The sequence below is a fragment of the Hyla sarda genome, chromosome 7 (genome assembly GCF_029499605.1).
Source record: "Hyla sarda isolate aHylSar1 chromosome 7, aHylSar1.hap1, whole genome shotgun sequence".
NCBI lineage: Eukaryota > Metazoa > Chordata > Amphibia > Anura > Hylidae > Hyla > Hyla sarda.
The window spans coordinates 228,217,678-228,241,055 of NC_079195.1; the positions used below are offsets into that span (position 1 = coordinate 228,217,678).

General features: G+C 40.9%; 1 protein-coding gene across 6 annotated transcripts in view; it reads left to right on the top strand.

Moving 5' to 3' along the window:
• DAB1 (DAB adaptor protein 1) overlaps window positions 1-23,378 on the top strand; it is a 705,741-nt gene that overhangs the window by 390,041 nt on the left and 292,322 nt on the right. The window lies entirely within an intron of this gene.

The window sequence follows — 23,378 nt, forward strand, 5'->3', positions numbered from 1 at the left end:
ACAAGGGCCCCTCTGTTATAAACTGTCTGGACCAGCGTTTCCCAACCAGTGCGTCTCCAGCTGTGTCAAAACTAAAACTCCCAGCATGCCCGGACAGCCTTTGGTCAGTGTTTCCCAACCAGTGTGTCTCCAGCTGTGTCAAAACTAAAACTCCCAGCATGCCCGGACAGCCTTTGGTCAGTGTTTCCCAACCAGTGTGTCTCCAGCTGTGTCAAAACTAAAACTCCCAGCATGCCCAGACAGACTTTGGCCAGTGTTTCCCAACCAGGGTGCTTCAAGCTGTTGCTAAACTACAACTCCCAGCATGCCCGAACAGCCTTTTGCCAGTGTTTCCTAACCAGCGTGTCTCCAGCTGTTGTGAAACCACAACTCCCAGCATGCCCGGACAGCCTCAGGCCAGTGTTTCCCAACCACGGTGCCTCCAGCTGATATAGACTTCAACTCCCAGGATGCCTGGACAGCCGTTGGCTGTGCGGGCATGCTGGGAGTTGTAGTTCTGCAACAGCTGGGGGCATCCTGGTTGCGAAATACTGGTATAGGCAATAGTACCTGGTTGTGACTGTCACCACTGCACCCCCTGTAGCTACCTGGCAGATTCCACAGTTTGGCAGAAAACCAGAATATCTGGAGACTTTTTAGATAAAATTCTCATTTTTCTGCTCTTTTTTTTCTTTTTGCTGTAGGCGCCAAATTATGATTTTCTCTCTGTCCGTGGCGAATGGTTATAATGTATTCACTTTATCAAAGAACTTTTCATGCCCTGCGGGAAATGCCTCAATCCAGCTAAAAACTCAAGTAAATGGTTTTTCTCTAAAAAGAAGGAATTTTTTTTCACGGTAAAGAACATTGACTGGAATTTAAATATTAAACAGCATGCTGTTTTGAAACAGCTGAAGGCACCCTGGTTGGAAAACAGTGGACAAAGGCTGTCCAGGGATGATGGGAGTTGTAGTTTTGCAACAGCTGGAGGTACCCTGGTTAGGAAACACATTGTCATTCAGGTGTCTGGGAAAGCTGGATGCAAATAAAGCCAACAATAATTGAAAATGAAGCTTGTGCAGTGTCCACATCCGTCCCGGATCACAATCCTTCTCATATACAAACATTTCCCTTCTAAGAATCCTTCACTAGATCCGGCTGAGGAATGAACAGATCTGACGCACTATAAATATTCCACATCATTTTACAATCTCAATAGTCAATTTATTTTTTAAATATTTCCTATCAAATGTGAACTTGTGAACTTCTCCGGAAAACATATCAGTCAGGTTATTGCTTTTAGACATTATATTAACACATATAGACAGGTGATTATATTACAGTATAAAGAGCGTGAGGAATTACAGAAAGAAAAGGTTAGAATGTGCTAAAATGTCAAAAGTAAAAAATATAACCACCTCAATACTGCCCCCTATTTACAGTACAAGAATATAACTACTATCATACCGTCACCTATGTACAAGACTATAAATACTATAATACTGCCTCCTATATACACAAATATAACAACTATAATACTGCTCCTATATACAAGAATATAACTACTATAATACTGCTCCTATATACAAGAATATAACTACTATAATACTGCTCCTATATACAAGAATATACCTACTATAATACTGCTCCTATAAACAAGAATAAAACTAATATAATACTGCTCCTGTATACAAGAATATTACTACTATAATACTGTCTCCTATATACAAGAATACAACTACTATAATACTGCTCCTATATACAGGAATATAACTACTATAATACTGCCCCCTTATATACAAGAATATAACTACTATAATACTGCCTCCTATGTACAAGAATATAACTACTATAATACTGCTCCTATATACAAGAATATAACTACTATAATACTCCTCCTACATACATGAATATAACTACTATAATACTGCCCCTTTATACAATAATATAACTACTATAATACTGCTCCTATATACAGGAATATAACTACTATAATACTGCTCCTATATACAAGAATATAACTACTATAATATTGCCCCCTATATACAAGAATATAACTACTATACTACTGCTTCTATATACAGGAATATAACTACTATAATACTGCTCCTATATACAAGAATATAACTACTATAATACTGCCTTCTATATACAAGAATATAACTACTATAATACTGCTCCTATTTACAAGAATATAACTACTATAATACTGCTCCTATATACAAGAATATAACTACTATAATACTGCTCCTATATACAAGAATATAACTACTATAATACTGCTCCTATATACAAGTATATAGCTACTATAATACTGCTCCTATATATACAAGAATATATCTACTATAATACTGCTCCTATATACATGAATATAACTACTATAATACTGCTCCAAAATACAAGAATATAACTACTATAATACTGCTCCTATATACAAGAATATAACTACTATAATACTGCTCCTATATACAAGAATATAACTACTATAATACTGCTCCTATATAAAAGAATATAACTACTATAATACTGCCTTCTATATACAAGAATATAACTACTATAATACTGCTCCTATATACAAGAATATAACTACTATAATGCTGCTCCTATATACAAGAATATAACTACTATAATACTGCTCCTATATACAAGAATATAACTACTATAACACTGCTCCTATATACAAGAATATAACTACTATAATACTGCTCCTATATACAAGAATATAACTACTATAATACTGCTCCTATATACATGAATATAACTACTATAATTTTGCTCCAAAATACAAGAATATAACTACTATAATACTGCCCCTATATACAAGAATATAACTACTATAATACTGCTTCTATATACAAGAATGTAACTACTATAATACTGCTCCTATATACAAGAATATAACTACTATTATACTGCTCCTATATACAAGAATATAACCGCTATAATACAAGAATATAACCACTATAATACTGCTCCTATATACAAGAATATAACCGCTATAATACAAGAATATAACCACTATAATACTGCTCCTATGTACAAGAATATAACCACTATAATACTGCTCCTATATACAAGAATATAACCGCTATAATACAAGATTATAACTACTATAATACTGCTCCTATATACAAGAATATAGCTACTATAATACTGCTCCCATATACAAGAATATAACTACTATAATACTGCTCCTATATACAAGAATATAACTACTATAATACTGCTCCTATATACAAGAATATAACTACTATAATACTGCTCCTATATACAAGAATATAACCGCTATAATACAAGTATATAACTACTATAATACTGCTCCTATATACAAGAATATAACTACTATAATACTGCCTCCTATATGCAAGAATATAACTAATATAATACTGCTCCCATATACAAGAATATAACTACTATAATACTGCCCCCTATATACAGGGATATAACTACTATACTACTGCTCCTATATACAAGAATATAACTACTATAATACTGCTCCTATATACAAGAATATAACTACTATAATACTGCTCCTATATACACGAATATAACTGCTATAATACTGCCCCCTATATACAAGAATATAACTACTATACTACTGCTCCTATATACAAAAATATAACTACTATAATACTGCTCCGATATACAAGAATATAACTACTATAATACTGTTCCTATACACAAGAATATAACTACTATAATACTGCCCCCTATATACAGGAATATAACTACTATAATACTGCTCCTATATACAAGAATATAACTACTATAATACTGTCTCCTATGTACAGGAATATATATGTTACACCGCTGCTTCCTATAAATATAATAAGTTACTTGCACATGACTGGAATGGCGCTGTACATTATTCCCTCCATACTCGGCGCTCGCGTTATGTCGTCCTCCCCTTATTTTATTGACATCATTATGGATTCCTGTTCCGCCATCACTCAGCGGCGCCGCGGAGGATGATCCGTCTTGTATATGTCTGTTATTGTAACACCCGCCATGTTTTATTTATAGGGATATCTATGTACAGTGTTTCCACTTTAATTCCCCAGCAATAGAATTTACTGAAATAATGATGTTAAAGAATGAGTGAAGCGGATGGCGGGACATTATTTAGGGCAGTGAGGACGCCATTACCAGCGACTTCTCCCGCCGCTTGACTGATTGAGCCGGCGCTCCTCCGAGTATTTACTGCAGACACCTGGATTTCTCGCCCTGCGTCGATTCATTTTGTTGACAATGCGGCGGCACCGATATATTTTACCAGGACGCTTGACGCCTTCACTTCTCTACGGTCGTATTCCTTCGCGCTGAGTTACGTTATTTCTCCTGATTAACATAAAGAGCAAAGCAGCGCAGAAGGAGCGGCGGGAAACGTTCGGATGCAGAAGAACCGCCATCCCCCCACCCCCACCGAAATTCTTATATAATTTTTTTCCGTAGAATTAATTTCTGCATCTCATCGCCGCTGTAATGACCCGGCTGTTACTTTTCGTTCGCGCCGCCCCCCATCCTGCCGGAGCCATTATTATTCCTGTCTCTACGTTTTCTCGCAGACGCCGTGCGGTGGGCAGAGTGTAATCCTGCTGATCAAATCATCCAAAGTCGCGTGTGATTGATCAGCGCCGCAGAGCGCCCAGACACCGGCCCAGCACGGGAGGGGGAATGTTAATTTTTAGTATTTAAAGGTTCTGAACGCTTCGACAATTAACCCCTTATTCAGTGACGGCGTTTACGTTTTTTCTCTCCTTTCGCCCCTCAACTATCAGACGTAAAATGACTGGATTTGCTTTGGAAAAGTTATACAGTGATACCAAATTATAGTTTTTATTAGGTCTTGTCGGAGAGAATCACACATGATATGCTTAGATTAGTGTTTCCCAACCGGGGTTCCTCCAGCTGTTGCAAAACTACAACTCCCAGCACACCCGGACAGCCGTTGGCTGTCCGGGCGTGCTGGGAGTTGTAGTTTTGCAACAGCTGGAGGAACCCTGCTTAGGAGACATTGGCCTTTGGCTGTCCGGGCGTGTTGGGAGTTGTAGTTTTGCAACAGCTGGAGGCCCCCTAGTTGGGAAACATTGAAGTTTGTCTGTCTGGGCATGCTGGGAGTTGTAGTTTTATAACAGCTGGAGGCACCCTGGTTAGGAAACATTGGTCTTTGGCTTTCCAGGCATGCTGGGAGTTCTAGTTTTGCAACAGGTAGAGGCACTCTGGTTGCAAAGCTCTTTCTTTAGCTGTGACCTTTCTTACACCTTCCTAACCAGGGTGCCTCCAGCTGTAAAAAAACAAACAAAAAAAATACAAGTTCGAAACAGCACTTTGTAAACTTCTTGCAGCTTTATTTTATCCATACAAAACAGTGAATAGCACACCAACTGAACCACAGCATCTCGACGTGTTTCTAGCACATGCACACTCCATCAGGGGACAAAGATCTTCTGACAAAGAATACTCATGCGCTGGAAATGCGTCAAGGAATGAATTAGGTTCTTTTATTTTTTTTAAATTACAACTCCACTCCATTCACTTCAATGGAGCTGGGCTGCAATACCACACACATCCAGAGGACAAGAGGGGGTGCTGCTTTTAGTAGAAAGCATAATTTTTCATTTCTTTTTAGAATTTTTCATCGATTTAATCTTTTTTTTTTTTTTCAAAAAAATGTTTTTCAATTTCCTCCTTCCTCGTCATCTTAGAAACCTGAGCCGAAAAGAGCCGAAGCCCCCGCGAATCATTTTCTCTCTAACTATAGCACAGACAATAAGAACATCTGTCTGGGCATGCTGGTAGTTGTAGTTTAGCAACAGCTGGAGGGCACCCCTTGTTGGGAAACACTGGCTTAGATACATGATAGACTTAGAAGCGTACCTCAGCAGACGGTATCATAGATGATAGGCTTAGATACACTGGTTTATCAGATAGTATCACACATGATAGGCTAAGATACACAGTTTGGCAGACAATATCACAGATGTTATGCTTAGATACACTGGTTTGGCAGGTAGTAGGACCCATGATAGGCTTAGATACACAGTATGGCAGACAGTATCACAGATGATAGGCTCAGATACACTGGTTTAGGAAGTAGTATGACACATGATAGGCTTAGTTACAAAGATCAGCAGACAGTATCATAGATTAAAGGCTTAGATACACTGGTTTAGCAGATACTGATAGGCTTAGATACACTGGACAGCATAACATGTTTAGTTAACAGTATCACACATGATTGGCTTAGATACACTGGACAGCATAACATGTTTAGTTAACAGTATCACACATGATAGGCTTAGATACACTGGACAGCATAACATGTTTAGTTAACAGTATCACACATGATAGGCTTAGATACACTGGACAGCATCACATATAATTAGCTAACAGTCTCCCACATGATAGGCTTAGATTCACTGGACAATATCACACATGATAGACTTAGATACAGCCCTTTTGTAAGGTTGCTAATGCTGTAGATATTCTTGGTGATGTACAGGGTCACTGTATGTATCGTACGGGTGATCAGTGAGAGGGCCGCGTCAGGTTCATGGTTCATTGATGAGATGTGCCCTACAGGCCTCCTCCGCCCTACAGGCCTCCTCTGCCCTCCAGGCCTCTTCTGCCCTACAGGTGTCCTCTGCCCTACAGGCCTCCTCTGCCCTACAAGCCTCTTCTGCCCTACAGGCCTCCTCTGCCCTACAGGCCTCCTCTGCCCTACACGCATCTCTGCACCTTGTTTTCGCACTCTGCGCTGACCAGACTCTGACCTCCTCAGCAGTTCACAGCATTTTTCCCGCCTTCGCATCTCTCGGCTGCGCCGCACTTGACGTCTCTGCTTCATAAGAGATGCCACTTTAAGAAGTTTCAGGATTTTTGCGTCCTGTCCTGGGGGATGTCTGTTCTGTGCTGAGATGTCGTCCTCCATCACCGGCTCCGCACTTATAAATCTTTCACGGCACCTGCATTTTTTATCATTTGCTTTTTACGTGACCGGTAAACGCCTGATAAGTGACCTCCGATGTCGGCGTGAAGGAGACCGCACTCATGTTTAATACATCCGCCTCTGCTGTGTTGGAATAGATAAAATTACCCCTTTAACTTAACCCCACCCATCCCATATCACCCCCATCTAATATAGCGTCATATGGTGCATAAATAACCACACCATACAGTGCCTAATGGTAATTACAAGGCAGCATGGTGCCTAAATAACAGCGATAAAAAAAAAATTTAATTGTACATAGAGTTATACAGTAATACCGCCGCCATACGCTGCAAAATTTACTACACAGTGTATAAATATCACTGCAACATAATGCAAAAGAAAAACCGCCATACACTGTTCAAATCATTCCAACATAAAGTGACCGAGACAAGTACAAACTTCATACACTGTATATGGTAGTCTGATAATAGTGCTATATAGCGCCACTGCAAAATATACCGCAGAGTGCCTAAATATCAGTGCCATACAATGTCAGAGTAAATGCTGCCATACTATGACAAATTAACAGCTCTTTATATGAAATAATCTAATGAAAGTGCCGCTAAAAATCATATACTGTTTTGTGACAGTATCACACGATGCCTAAAAAAATACGGTCATAGAGTGCAAATATTATACCAACATACAGCAGTGAAGTTCTTATATAAAATAATCTAAGAATGATGATGTAAAGCGCCACCATACCGATACACTGTGAGAATTATCATACTGTACAATGTCTTCATTTCAGTTTCATTTAGTGCTTAAAAAAATGACTGCCATATAGTGCTAAAATCATACCTACATACAGTAAGCTAGTATCAGCATATGCAATGCAACCTGATAACTTTATACAGTGTCACTATCCCAATACACTGCAAAGAAGATATACTATACAGGGTCTATAGCTGTAGCACACAATACAAAGGAAATGCCACCATATAGTGCAAAAAAAAAAAAAAAAAAACGCTGACAAACAGTTACCAAATAACAGCTTTAGACCAAACTTCAACTCCCAGCATGCCCAGACAGCAAACGGCTGTCCGGGCATGCTGGGAGTTGAAATTGTGCAATATCTCACAAACTGCAGTGAATTCAGCATTTTTTTTGCATGGAAGTTGTGTAGTCCTCTCATTATCAGTGGGGTGTTGTCTCAGCAGCTCCCGGCTCCTCCCTCTCTTCTGACAGGAAGTTGTGTAGTCCTCTCATTGTCAGTGTGGCGTTGTTGCAGCAGCTCCCGGCTCCTCCCTTTCTCTTGAGGTGATGCATCCTCATCTGCCGTCTCAGGAAACATGGCTGGATATTGTCTCTTATCTCTAGCCCCACCCCCTGAGTGACTTCATCACCTCTGGCCAGCCCCTTCGGCCTACATCACCATCTCCCTGTCATATATATACCCATATACAGATGTATCTTTATTGGGACATTTAGGGAATAATGGGATGTGGTTGTAGCATGATGCTTGGGCTGAACAAAGCCTCAGGCAGAGGAGCAGACAGGGAATAAATACAGCAGGAGTTGTTCTGTTCTGTAAAGCAAAGTTCTGGAACAACTCTATGGTGGGAAACTGACAGTAGTGCTGTGGGAATGGAGACAGTAGGGTAGGAGGAGCTGAGGGAAAGCAATGCATTCTGGGGATTGTAGTACTGAGCAACTGATCAGGAAGTACAGTCAGCGAGTAGTGAGAGGACATGGTAGGGGAGATGACATTTTGTTCTGAAAACTTGGAGCGGATGGTTGTGACATCATGACGTCACGTCACACCCCCTCAATGCAAGTCTATGGGAGGGGGCGTGGCAGCCGCCACGCCCCCTCCCATAGACTTGCATTGAGGGGATGTGGCGTGATGTCACGAGGGGCGTGGCCGTGACATCGAGACCCCCAGAGCCCCCACTGGAACGCACAGAGATTGCGGGACCCCCACAATCAGACGTCTTTTCCCCTATTCTTTGGATAGGGGATAAGATGTCTAAAGGTGGAGTACCCCTTTAAGGGGAGGGCCATGTACAGCGGAAACGCTGAGAAACGCTTTTTTTGCCGTGCAGTGTATAAAGGTGACACAGTGTTTTGTAAGATGGGAATAGAGACTGATCTATATGCTTGCGTCTTCTCCTGCGCTGCATGCAGCGTGTATAGTTCCGTAATAGAAGATTTGTTGGTAATGCGGAGGAGAACATTCCCAAATTTCTAAGGGGGTACTCCCCTGGAAAAAAAAAAAAAATAATATATATATATTTTTTTTTTTTTTTTTTATCAACTGGTGCCAGAAAGTTAAACAGATTTGTACATGACTTCTATTTAAAAATCTTAATCCTTCCACTGCTTATCAGCTGCTGTATGCTCCACAGGAAGTTATTTTCTTTTTGTCTGGCCACAGTGCTCTCTGGTGACACCTCTGTCCATGTCAGGAACTGTTCGGAGCAGGAGAGGTTTTCTATGGGGATTTGCTCCTACTCTGAACAGTTCCTAAAATGGACAGAGGTGTCAGCAGAGAGCAATGTGGTCAGGCAGAGAGGAAATTCAAAAAGAAAAGAACTTCCTGTGGAGCATAAAGCAGCTGATAAGTACGGGAAGGATTAAGATTTTTAAATAGAAGTAATTTACATATCTGTTTAACTTTCTGGAACCAGTTGATTAAAAAAAATGTTTTCCAGTGGAGTACCCCTTTAATTCGCCAACCTGGATCATTTCCCTTCTGTACTTATAGATTACGGTTCTTCTGGTGGATTTTTTGGTCGCACTATAACTCCCAGGATGTGTCTGGCAGCGGCAGTCACTGCGTTTTTCTTGTATTATAACATTATTCCCATATTCTCCTCCAAACGATCTGATTTCCCAGCATGCTCCTGGTGTAGCCGGGTCCAGAGGTGACTTCTTATAAACCACATGAGGCGTTTACCATCCCACCTGCGCGGCGGAGAGTGATGTCCCGGGGCCGGAGGAGGCGGCACTATTCCTATGGCCCTGTAAGTGCTCTCCTCAGTATGGCAGGGGGCCAGGGACACATTAACATTACTAATGGCCGGAGTGCGCTTAAAAAATTCTATTAACCTTTAACCGTTCATGTATCTGATTCCTCTCCAACAAAATCTATAATTATCCAGGAGCGCGACTTGTCCGCGCCAAACTAATGCATCTAAGAGGGATCGGGGAGTCTGGGAGCTTTTCTTTCGGCCCCTCCAGTCGGGTCTTAGCAGAATTTCATTACTTATATGGGAATTTTTCATCATTTTCTTGCCCTATTTTTACTGTATTTCATCCCTCTGATTGGTTCAGTTTCGTTCTTCCCTTCCGCCTCTTCATGTCCCTGAACCGGTGATCTGTATAGAAAGCAATTACAGATTGTAATGTGACTGATGTCCTACAGGGCGGAAGAGCCAAGAGGGGACGGAGGGGAGAGATACTCACTGCGGGGGGCTTCACTAGAGAGAGATAGATAGATAGATATGAGATAGATAGATATGAGATAGATATGAGATAGATAGATATGAGATAGATATGAGATAGATATGAGATAGATATGAGATAGATAGATAAATATGAGATAGATATGAGATAGATATAAGATAGATAGATAAATATGAGATAGATATGAGATAGATATGAGATAGATAGATATGAGATAGATAGATATGAGATAGATAGATAGATAGATATGAGATAGATAGATAGATAGATAGATAGATAGATATGAGATAGATATGAGATAGATAGATATGAGATAGATAGATAGATATGAGATAGATAGATAGATATGAGATAGATAGATAGATAGATATGAGATAGATAGATATGAGAAAGATAGATAGAAATGAGATATATAGATATGATATAGATAGAAAGATATGAGATAGATATGAGATAGATAGATAGATTTCATCCATCACCTTATACCTATGTAGAACAATTATCTCTAGGATCGGGCACGTCCAGCACTACACACAATTTATTGATTTAAATCATCTCTGTGTAATGCTTCATTCCTCCAGTGGGGGCGCTGTAGAGAATTCCTCCCTGACAAGTTCTTCCACAGTTTACAGATGTTCTCTCACCTTTGTGCTCATGTAACCTTCCACCATTAGTTATAGATTGTATACATATATAGCTGTTGAGTGTGTTATTTAACTCTTTGGCTCTGCACTTACTGATGAATAATGATAACACAATAAAATAAACCGTCACCAGTTGTGGCCATTGAGTCTTCGCGGGGGATTCATCTCACTTACTCAGCTAAATAAACTCAGCTCTGCTATGTATGCAAAAAAAAAAACAAGGGTCCATCATGACAAACACGTTTTTCAATCACTTTCTGATCAGGAATTAACCCATTCTTCTATGAGACATTTCATTCCAGTGATTAACACCGAGCAGATGTGGATATAGACAGGATAGAGCACAGCCGCCATAGCCGTCTCCATCGCGCTCTCCGGTGAGCGCCATTTATTTATCATAGTATCCTTGGCTCGCCACCCCGGCAGGCTTGGAAACAGAAGGTGCTCTCCACCTCTGTGAAGGTTCTGGCATCGCCCCTGCTGTTATATTAATATAATTAATTGTTCGCAGGTGCTTCCGATGAGGTTCAGACCGTCCCCGCGACGCCTGTTTCCGATCGCCGCGCTGCCGCGAGGAGCAGATGTATCCGCACCAGGAACAGCCCGCCTCAGTTTAGGTGCAAAACTCAATTGGAGGAAGGTCGCTGAGCACATTTGTCCCGGTGACTTCTCAATATTGAGCGTGAGATAATTACCCAGTGTGTGCGCTCCGAAACTCCGCAGACCCGCGCTGCGCTTATAGGACGATATAACACAGCAGTGCCGAGAGAGCGCACACTGGTAAAAAAAAAAAAGAGAAAGGAGAAACATGCTTCAGATTAAAGGGGTATTCCAGTAAAAAAAAACATTTTTTTTCATATCAACTGGCTCCCGAAAGTTTAACAGATTTGTAAATTACTTCTATTAAAAAAACGTAATCCTTCCATTACTTATCAGCTGCTGAAGTTGATTTGTTCTTTTATGTGTCACCACAGTGCTCTCTGCTGACACCTCTGTCCATGTCAGGAACTGTCTAGAGTAGGAGCAAATCCCCATAGAAAACCTATCCTGCTCCTTCTCCATGTTCCTGAGACAGAGGTTTCAGCAGAGAGCATTGTGGTCAGACAGAAAAGAACAACTAAACTTCAGCAGCTGATAAGTACTGATAGGTATAAAAAAATGTAATAGAAGTAATTTAAAAATCTGTTTATCTTTCTGGTGCCAGTTGATATGAAAAAAATAATTTATCACTGGAATACCCCTTTAATTTGTGCTTGTGACCATTAATATTATATAATTTGTCAGGTCTTAAGGGGTACTCCAACCCTAGACATCCTTACATCCTTTGGATAGGGGATTAGATGTCTAGATGTCTGAACGCAGGGGTCCCGCCACTGAGACCTCCCCCTGTTATTTTCAGAACGCTGGCTTTGGGCGTTCGTGGTTGTGACATCACGCCACGCCCCCTTAATTCATGTCTATGGGAGGGGGCGTGGCAGCTGCCACGCCCCCTCCCATAGACATGAATGGAGGGGGCTTGGTGTGATGTCACAAGGGGGCATGGCGTGACGTCAAGACCACAGCCGCCCAAAGCCAGCGTTCTGAAAATAACTTTCAAAATGCGGGGTGCTGCAAGGAGATCACAGCGGCGGGACCACCACAATCAGACATCTTATCCCTTATCCTTTGGATAGGGGATAAGATGTTTAGGGTCGGAGAACCCCTTTTAAATTGTAATTCCACCCCAAATGCACTAATTGTCCTATTTGCTTGGTAACATCTTCTCAGTTCACCTCTGTAGTGCTTTAGAACAAGTGAATGTAAGAAACTTTGTAATATATCTTATCAGAGAGAAATGCCTCTTTCTCTATTTATCCAGCTTCTTTCCTGTTTGGCCCTCCTTCTAAACTTATCATTCACTGAAATACAGCTTGAATCAGTTTGACCTTATTGAGGGATCAGATTACAGCTTACCATAGAAGTCTAAGGAAAGTCTAAGTAAATGGTAGAGGGAGGAGGTAGAAGCTGAAAACAGAAAGACAAAGAATCTGCTGAAAGCTCTGGTAAGTGTTATATCAGCTTACAGCTTCCCATAAAAGTCTATGGAAAGGGTAGGGCAAAGAAAAGATAACAGCTGCACAGAGACAAAGAGAGCCAAAGAAGCTGCAGATAGCTTAAAGGGGTCCTCCAATGGAAAACATTTTTTTTTTAAATCAACTGGTGTCAGAAAGTTAAACAGATTTGTAAATTACTTCTATTTAAGAATCTTTATCCTTCCAGTACTTATCAGCTGCTGTAAGTTCCAGAGGAAATTATTTTATTTTTGAATTTCCTTTCTGTCTGACCACAGTGCTCTCTGCTGACACCTCTGTCTGTCTCAGGAACTGTCCAGAGTAGGAGCAAATCCCCATAGCAAACATCTCCTGCTCCGGACAGTTCCTGACATGGACAGAGGTTTCAGCAGAGATTACTGCAGTAAGACAGAAAGGAAATTCAAAAAGAAAAGAACTTCCTGTGAAACACACAGCAGCTGATAAGTACTGAAAGGTTTAAGATTTTATAGTAGAAGTAATTTACAAATCTGTTTTAACTTTCTGGCACCAGTTGATTAAATTTTTTTTCCAGTGGAGTACCCCTTTAAATAAGTGTTATTATTAGGTTACAGCTTAGGTACTATAGTCTATGACTATGAAGAGGAGAAGAAAGCAGCTACACAGACAAACAAAGGCAGATAAAGACAGAGATGTTGCTGAATGTTCTGGTAAGTGTTATATCAGGTTACAGTTGCTATTAGATGTCTATGGAAAGGAAAGTAGAATGAAAAAGGCTACTCAAGAGAGACTGAAAGGATGCAAAGTGTATCAGTAATTGATATATACGGTAAGAGCTTTCAATAAAGTTCTATGGAGAGGGGAGGAGGTGTAGAAGGGAACTGCAGAGGCAAAAAGACACAGAAAATCTGATGAAAGCTCTGGAAAGAGTAATCTCTTCTCACAGGGTTGGATTTACAGCTTACACTGCCCAGTACTGCTCTAAAATGTCTTCCATGCTGCTGCTATTTCTGAGGGTGGGCTACAGAGATATAAGGAAGTAGTATATAGGGACAACAAAGCTGCTGGTTTACACCCAATAAAATGGAGCCTGCAGACGGTAAATCTGACTTTGTGGATGGCCGACCCTGTATATCCCCCTGTAGACCCTTATAACTTTCATAATTGGGGGTCTGTAGTCTGCACAATAGGTTGTAGTCCTTGACGCAGGGGTAGGAGAAAGGATATTGTCACAGGCGAGGGCAGAAAACATAGGGCAAGCATTGTTTCTAGGGGAGAACATCCATCTCCAACATACAGCATCCCATATAGCACCATATGGCGGTACATCATTTCGCGAGACACATGTGATGTGGATGAAAATGGCAGATGGCACCATGGTATCCGGATTACAGGTCACACGGTGATATTCCACCCACGACCATAGCGTCGTACTATAATTGTCCTCGGTTACATTAATTAAGTGCTTTACCCCTCCCCCGCCCCCCCTAACATAATATATCGGAAAGTCAATGAGTGAACGCGTAGAGAGAAGAGTTAACATTCATTACCGCACCAGCGGCCGACTTCATCAATAATCAGGACGGCAAATGCCCTTGGTAATGGCACTGTCGTTACGCCGAAACAATGTGCGCTGCGGATCACGGGGGGTGGGGAGGCTAAATATATATGTATATATATATATATATATATATATATATATATATACTAAATATAATATCTGCTTTCTCTGTAATGCAATGTGCTCTACATAGTGCTCTATCCACTATGTACCAATTAAGCCAGTGTTTTCCAAGCAGTGTGCCTCCAGCTGTTGGAAAACTACAACTCCCAGCATGCCTGGACAGCTAAAGGCCAATGTTTCCTAACCAAGGTTCCTCCAGCTGTTGCAAAACTACCACTCCCAGCATGCCCGGACAGCCTTTGGGAGTTCTAGTTTTGCAACAGGTACAGGCAATCTGGTTGCAAAGCTCTATCTTCAGCTGTGACCTTTCTTACACCTTCCAAACCAGGGTGCCTCCAGCTGTTGTAAAAAAACTAAAGAAATTGAAGCAGTTTGTACACTTCTTGCAGCTTTATTTTATCCATACAAAACAGTGAAGAGCACACCAACTGAACCACAGCATCTCGACGCGTTTCTAGCACATGCACACTCCATCAGGGGACAAAGGGATCTTCTGACAAAGAATGCTCATGCACTCGAAACACGTCAAAGAACAAATTACAACTCAGCTTAATCACTTCAATGGAGCTGAGCTGCAATACCACACACAACCTGAGGACAAGAGGGGGTGCTGCTTTTAGTGGAAAGCATCATTAAGCATTTCTTTTTAGAATTTGTCATCGATTTAATCTTTTTTTTCTTATATATTTTTTCATTTCCTCTTTATCTCAGAAACCTAAACCAAAAAGAGCTGAAGCACCGGCGAATCATTTTCTCTCTAACTATAGCGCAGACGATAAGAACATCTTGTTTTTTTTTCTAATCAAAACCCCGATGTCCCGCACTGTACATGGTAAAGATTACATAATTGCGGCAAAATTGCGGCCCGGGCCGCTTCTATTTTCAAGTATTTTAATGCGGTAAATTGCACGCCACAATTAAGTTAATTTGCATGCGTAATGCCGATTCAGCGAGCAATTACTCCGAGAGACACAAGAAAGAGGGAAAGGATGAGGTGACATCGATACTTCTGCTCTATAAATAGGATCTCTGCGGCTTTTTGGGAAAATTGGGCACGCTTTCGTAGGGTTCATGCGAGCAGGAATGTTATGGCTGCTGTATGAAGACGTAATGCGCTGTGGGGATGTAGAATACACCATTGTACATGCACTAGGGCAGCGCTTCCCAACCAGGGGGCCTCCAACTGTTTCAAAACTTCAACTCCCAGCATGCACGGACAGCCAAAGGCATGTTGGGAGTTGTAGTTTTGCAACAGCTGGAGGCACCCTGGTTGGGAAACACTGGCCTTTGGCTGTCCGGGCATTTTGGGAGTTGTAGTTTTGCAACAGCTGGAGGCACCCTGGTTGGGAAACACTGGCCTTTGGCTGTCCGGGCATGTTGGGAGTTGTAGTTTTGCAACAGCTGGAGGCACCCTGGTTGGGAAACACTGCAGTTGCCTCATGTGGCCTCATGCTGTATGATTAAGTGAAAAGCCTTTCCAGTTCAACATCACTGTGATGATTAAAAGTTTGGTTTATCTAAAAAAGCACTCCAGGAATTTTTTGTTATTTATTTATTTTATTTATTTAATTACATTTTATTTAATTTTATTTAATACAATTTATGTATAAATGTATAAATGTTTTGCTTATATAGTGCAGCACAGGCTATTATTAGAGAATAACGAAGATGTTCTTGGGTATGCCTTGTGCTTACCTGTTTTAGCTCATGTGGCAAGCATAAGTTTTCAGCCATACTGATTGCAATTCCATCACTGAAATGGTTTCCCAATGCTGCCTACATTTACCATGAATCCTTTGGCTTTGCACAGAGAGGGGGTGGAGCTCATCACTGCACCTGATCATCTAATTAGGCTGCTGATGCTGGAATTTGCCCAGGTGAACTGAACAGACTCATACCCATAATTAGTTCACATTATGGGTATTTTTTATGGGTTTTCTTATTGGAAGTGAGTTTTTATAGAAATATTGCCATAAGGGAAAAGGGATTTCACCTAAATCCCAACTGAGGTGTTTCATGAAGATTAGAAGCCTTCAGGATTTGTTCACACTTATAATTTTGTACAGAATTTTTTCACAAATTTACAGAGCATTTTGGCCATTTTTGCTTTGCGTTTCCAAAATCACAGCAAAAACATAAAAAACCCATAGAGATAGCAGCAGTATACATATAGAGCTGGAGGGGAGGTGTATAACTACTACATATCCTGATCCCATAGAGATAGCAGCAGTTTACAGATAGAGCTGGAAGGGGAGGTGTATATTCACTATATAACCTGATCACATAGAAATAGCAGCAGTATACAGATAGAGCTGGAGAGGAGGTGTATAATTACTATATACCCTGATTCTATTAAGATAGTAGCAGCAGTACACAGACAGAGCTGGAAGGGGAGGTGTATAACCATTATATGTCCTGACCTATATAGATAGCAGCAGTATACAGATAGAGCTGGAGTGGATGTGTATAACTACTATTTATCCTGATTCCATAGAGATAGCAGCAGTATACAGATATAACTGTAAGGGCAGGTGTATAACCATTACTTATCCTGATCTTATTGAGATAGCAGCAGTATACAGATTGAGCTGGGCAGGAGGTGTATACTATTTACCCTGATTCCATAGAGACGGCAGCAGCAGTTTACAGATAGAGCTGGAGGGGAGAGGTATAAATACTATATATACTGATCCCATAGAGATAATAGCAGTATACAGATAGATCTGTTCAGTTCTACCTGCACTGTTCCTTTAAATCAATTAAACCCCCATCACAGGAATGGAGAATTGGCTGGGATGCTACATGTTCTTTCTTGTAAACAGATACAAAGTATCCATCACAGACTCGGCTAATTACAAATGAGACGACAAATTAGAGAGATTCTCGCAGTTTCTAAGTAGCGCTCCGATTATTGAAAAGAAACCTAAAGAGACAGGAGAAATTATAGGCCGAGGAGTTTTCGGAGCCATTGATACAGCTGGATCCAAACCCGAAATAGGAGTGATAATAATTAGCAACACGGTTAATTCTAGGGTTGAAGATGTTTCCTGAAGCAGCAGGTGCATCTCCCCCTGCCGACTGCGACAAAGCTCAGAAAGAGCCATCCTAGTACAGGTTCATTTTATTTTCACAGCTTTGGGTATTCGTGAGGAGAATTAACAAAGAGCAATAAATGTTCAAAGTTTAAAACTTCACAAACAAGTAATACAAAGTAAATGTACATAATTTGAAGTTTTATCTTACAATTATACGATAATACTGCCTCCTATATACAAGAATATAACTACTATAATACTGCTCCTATATACAAGAATATAGCTACTATAATACTGCTCCTATATACAAGAATATAACTACTATAATACTGCTCCTATATACAAGAATATATCTACTATAATACTGCTCCTATATACAAGAATATAACTACTATAATACTGCTCCTATATACAAGAATATAACTACTATAATACTGCTCCTATATACAAGAATATAACTACTATAATACTGCCTCCTATATACAAGAATATAACTACTATAATACTGCTCCTATATACAAGAATATATCTACTATAATACTGCTCCTATATACAAGAATATAACTACTCTAATACTGCTCTTATATATAAGAATATAACTACTATAATACTGCCTGCTATATACAAGAATATAACTACTATAATACTGCCTTCTATATACAAGAATATAACTACTACAATACTGCTCCTCTATACAAGAATATAACTACTATAATACTGCTCCTATATACAAGAATATAACTACTATAATACTGCCTCCTATATACAGGAATATAACTACTATAATACTGCTCCTATATACAAGAATATAACTACTATAATGCTGCTCCTATATACAAGTATATAACTACTATAATACTGCTCCTATATACAAGAATATAACTACTATAATACTGCCTTCTATATACAAGAATATAACTACTATAATACTGCTCCTATATACAAGAATATAACTACTATAATACTGCGCCTATATACAAGAATATAACTACTATAATACTGCTCCTATATACAAGAATATAACTACTATAATACTGCTCCTATATACAAGAATATAACTACTATAATACTGCTCCTATATACAAGAATATAACTACTATAATACTGCTCCTATATACAAGAATATAACTACTATAATACTGCTCCTATATACAAGAATATAACTACTATAATACTGCTCCTACATACAAGAATATAACTACTATAATACTGCTCCTATATACAAGAATATAACTACTATCATACTGCCTCCTATATACAAGAATATAACTACTATAATACTGCTCCTATATACAAGAATATAACTACTATAATACTGTTCCTATATACAAGAATATAACTACTATAATACTGCTCCTATATACAAGAATATAACTACTATAATACTGTTCCTATATACAAGAATATAACTACTATCATACTGCCTCCTATATACAAGAATATAACTACTATAATACTGCTCCTATATACAAGAATATAACTACTATAATACTGTTCCTATATACAAGAATATAACTACTATCATACTGCCTCCTATATACAAGAATATAACTACTATAATACTGCTCCTATATACAAGAATATAACTACTATAATACTGTTCCTATATACAAGAATATAACTACTATAATACTGCTCCTATATACAAGAATATAACTACTATAATACTGCTCCTATATACAAGAATATAACTACTATAATACTGCTCCTATATACAAGAATATAACTACTATAGTACTGCTCCTATATACAAGAATATAACTACTATAATACTGCTCCTATATACAAGAATATAACTACTATAATACTGCTCCCTATATATAAGAATATAACTACTATAATACTGCTCCTATATACAAGAATATATCTACTATAATACTGCCTCCTATATACAAGAATATAACTACTATAATACTGCTCTCTATGTACAAGAATATAACTACTATAATACTGCTCCTATATACAAGAATATAACTACTATAATACTGCTCCTATATACAAGAATATAACTACTATAATACTGCTCTTATATACAAGAATATAACTACTATAATACTGCCTCCTGTGTATAAGAATGTAATTAGAATAATATTGTCTATAATGACTTTATCTCTGCCCTATATATAGAATTATCTTTTCTAGACAGTAGTTTCCCGCTCCGCCCTGTAACCTCTTTCTATGATAATATTCTTATTATGATTTCTCTCTGGATTATTTTCTCTATTATTCTGGATTTGATTTCCATTGATTCATTTCTTCGCTTCTGTTCGTCCCCGTTCCTGATTCTCTCCTTTTTATAGGGATGGAGTTGCGGACTCTCTGCGGATTATATATGGACTCCCTTTTATGAGGGGATTTTACTGGCAGCAGAATATATAAGAGATGGGATTTTCTACCCAAGAATCCATTTTTATTACGGTGGTATATAGGAGGCGCGGGGGGAGGGGCAGCCACATCTCGGCCTCCGTTTATATTTACTTCTTGTAAACATCGTTCCCGTGTCCCCTTAGATAAACGCCGGATGGAGACGTCTCGGAGGTGGAATAATAGGAAATAAAGGGGAAGGAGAAAATTCCTTTGTTTGATTTCTTGTCCATTATTTCGGCTCCTGACCCCGCGGTTTGTTTAACTGCTCTCCCGAGAGGGGAACGCTCCCCGCTCCGGCGCTGCCTCCCATCACTTTGGTGTAAATCCCATTATTGAGTCGTTCCAGCAGCGCCAATGAAATGCATTCGGTTGGTGAGAGGAGCGCGCTTTGATCTCGACGTTGTGCCCTGTTATTCGTCTCCGGAGGAATAGCAATGGGATCTGATGCAGTGTATATCTTTATATTCCTGCGGGGTCGGGATACGAGGCGCATTTCACGCATGATCAGAAGCTAAAAAGTGTGTGCAGACTCCCAGGCCTAACCCACCGAAGGCGACATCCGAGCGGTTACCCATTACCGTGCCGCGGGGTCCGGCAGCTGAACAGAGGAATGTTTCCAGAAATAATAATAATACTAAACGTTGTCATGTCAGATCCGTGTGTAATAAGGGTCTATGGCAGTGTTCCCCAACAAGGGTGCCTCCAGCTGTTGTAAAAATACAACTTCCAGCATGACCCGACAGCCTTAGGCCAGTGTTTACCAACCAGGGTGCCTCCAGCTGTTGTGAAACTATAACTCCCAGCCTGTCCGGACAGCCTTAAGACAGTGTTTACCAACCAGGGTGCCTCCAGCTGTTGTGAAACTACTACTCCCAGCATGCCTGGACAGCTGTAGGCCAGTGTTTCCCAACCAGGGTGCCTCCAGCTGTTGCAAAACTACAACTCCCAGCATGCCTGGACAGCCTTAGACCAGTGTTTCCCAACCAGGGTGCCTCCAGCTGTTGCAAAACTACAACTCCCAGCATGCCTGGACAGCTGTAGGCCAGTGTTTCCCAACCACGGTGCCTCCAGCTGTTGCAAAACTACAACTCCCAGCATGCCTGGACAGCCTTAGACCAGTGTTTCCCAACCAGGGTGCCTCCAGCTGTTGCAAAACTACAACTCCCAGCATGCCTGGACAGCCTTAGGCCAGTGTTTCCCAACCTGGGTACCTCCAGCTGTTGCAAAACTACAACTCCCAGCATGCCTGTACAGCCGTAGGCCAGTGTTTCCCTACCAGGGTGCCTCCAGCTGTTGCAAAACTACAACTCCCAACATGCCCGGATAGCCTTAGGCCAGTGTTTCCCAACCACGGTGCCTCCAGTTGTTGCAAAACTACAACTCCCAGCATGCCTGGACAGCTGTAGACCAGTGTTTCCCAACCACGGTGCCTCCAGCTGTTGCAAAACTACAACTCCCAGCATGCCTGGACAGCCGTAGACCAGTGTTTCTCAACCAGGGTGCCTCCAGCTGTTGCAAAACTACAACTCCCAGCATGCCCGGACAGCCAACGGCTGTCCGGGCATGCTGGGAGTTGTAGATTTGCAACAGCTGGAGGCACCCTGGTTGGGAAACACTGGTCTATGGACACGAGAGTGACATGTGATCCGGGAGGCCGCTGCCCTCTTGTCATAGACATCGCTGCCTCCTTGTCTTCTTCTCCTTTGTGGTCTTATCGGACATGATCTACAGAACATGGCGTTGTCTGAGTGACGGCGGGGGCTTCATGCCGCTCCGCGCTCTCTCCAGGGGTTAATTATGGAGTCAGGGTCGGGCTGTAGAAGTAATGAGAGGACGGAGGATCACGGGCCGCGCTTATACAGCGAGATTTATCAAGACCTGTCCAGAGGAAAAGTTGCCCAGTTGCCCTTAGCAACCAATCAGATCGCGTCTTACATTTTTTAACAAGACCTCTGCAAAATTAAAGGAGCGATCTGATTGGTTGCTATGGGCAACATTTCCTTTGTACAGGTTTTGATAAATCTCCCCCATAGAGCCGATCCATCTTCCTTACCGCGGTATAGAGACTTCTACGCAGCACTTTCCTGACTATAACAATCTCTTCTATTAGCTGAGCTGGGGAAAAACATTGAGGGTAGAAACATTTCTGCATTAATATTTCCTATACGCTTCAATGTATCTTAAATGAAGAAAAAAAAATATGATATTGATGATCAAAAATGTGCCGCCATTAGGTATGTTCACACTACGGAATTCCCCGCAGAATTCCGCAGTGTGAACTTGACATTAGTGTGAATTGGTCTCCGCGAGACCCATTCACACTGTGGAATTTCGGCGGCGGACAATTCCGCCACTGAAATTGTTCCGCGCAAAGAAAGAACATGTTAATTCTTTGCGCGAAAGTCCGCGAGTCCTTTTTTTAAATCAGCTGGTGCCAGAAAGTTAAGTAGATTTATAAATGACTTCTATTTAAAAAAATCTTAATCCTTTCAGTATCAGCTGCTGTGTGCTCCACAGGAAGTTCTTTTCTATTTGAATTTCCTTTCTGTCTGACCACAGTGCTGTTACGCCGAGCGCTCCGAGTCCCCGCTTCTCCCCGGAGCGCTCGCAGCGTTTACCTGCTCGCAGCGCCCCGGTCAGACCCGCTGACCGGGAGCGCTGCGATAGTGTCTCTAGCAGGGATGCGTTCCGCGATGCGAGATGCGCCCGCTCGCAGTTTGCATCCCAGCCTCCTTACCAGACCCATCCTCCGTCGGTTCAGTCCCGGCGCGCGCGGCCCCGCCTCCTAGGGTTGAGTCGCTATCGGGTGGAACGACCTGGGGGTTACCTGCTGCTGCAAGTCCATCCCGCTTTGCGGCGGGCTCTGGTGAATAACAGTAACCCCTTAGACTCCGGTCCCCTGGTACGGCCCATGTCATCACCTCACTGACACAGAGGATCCACCACCAGTATCCTCTCAGTACCCGGATCCTGACAAGTGCTCTCTGCTGACACCTCTGTCCATTTTTGGAACTGTCCAGAGCAGGAGAGGTTATGCTATGCTATGGGGATTTGCTCCTACTCTGGACAGTTCCTAAAATGGACAGAGGTGTCAGCAGAGAGCACTGTGGTCAGACAGAAAGGAAATTCAAATAGAAAAGAGCATACAGCAGCTGATAAGTATTGGAAGGGTCAAGATTTTTAAATAGAAGTAAATTACAAATCTGTTTAACTTTCTGGCACCAGTTGATTTAAAAATAA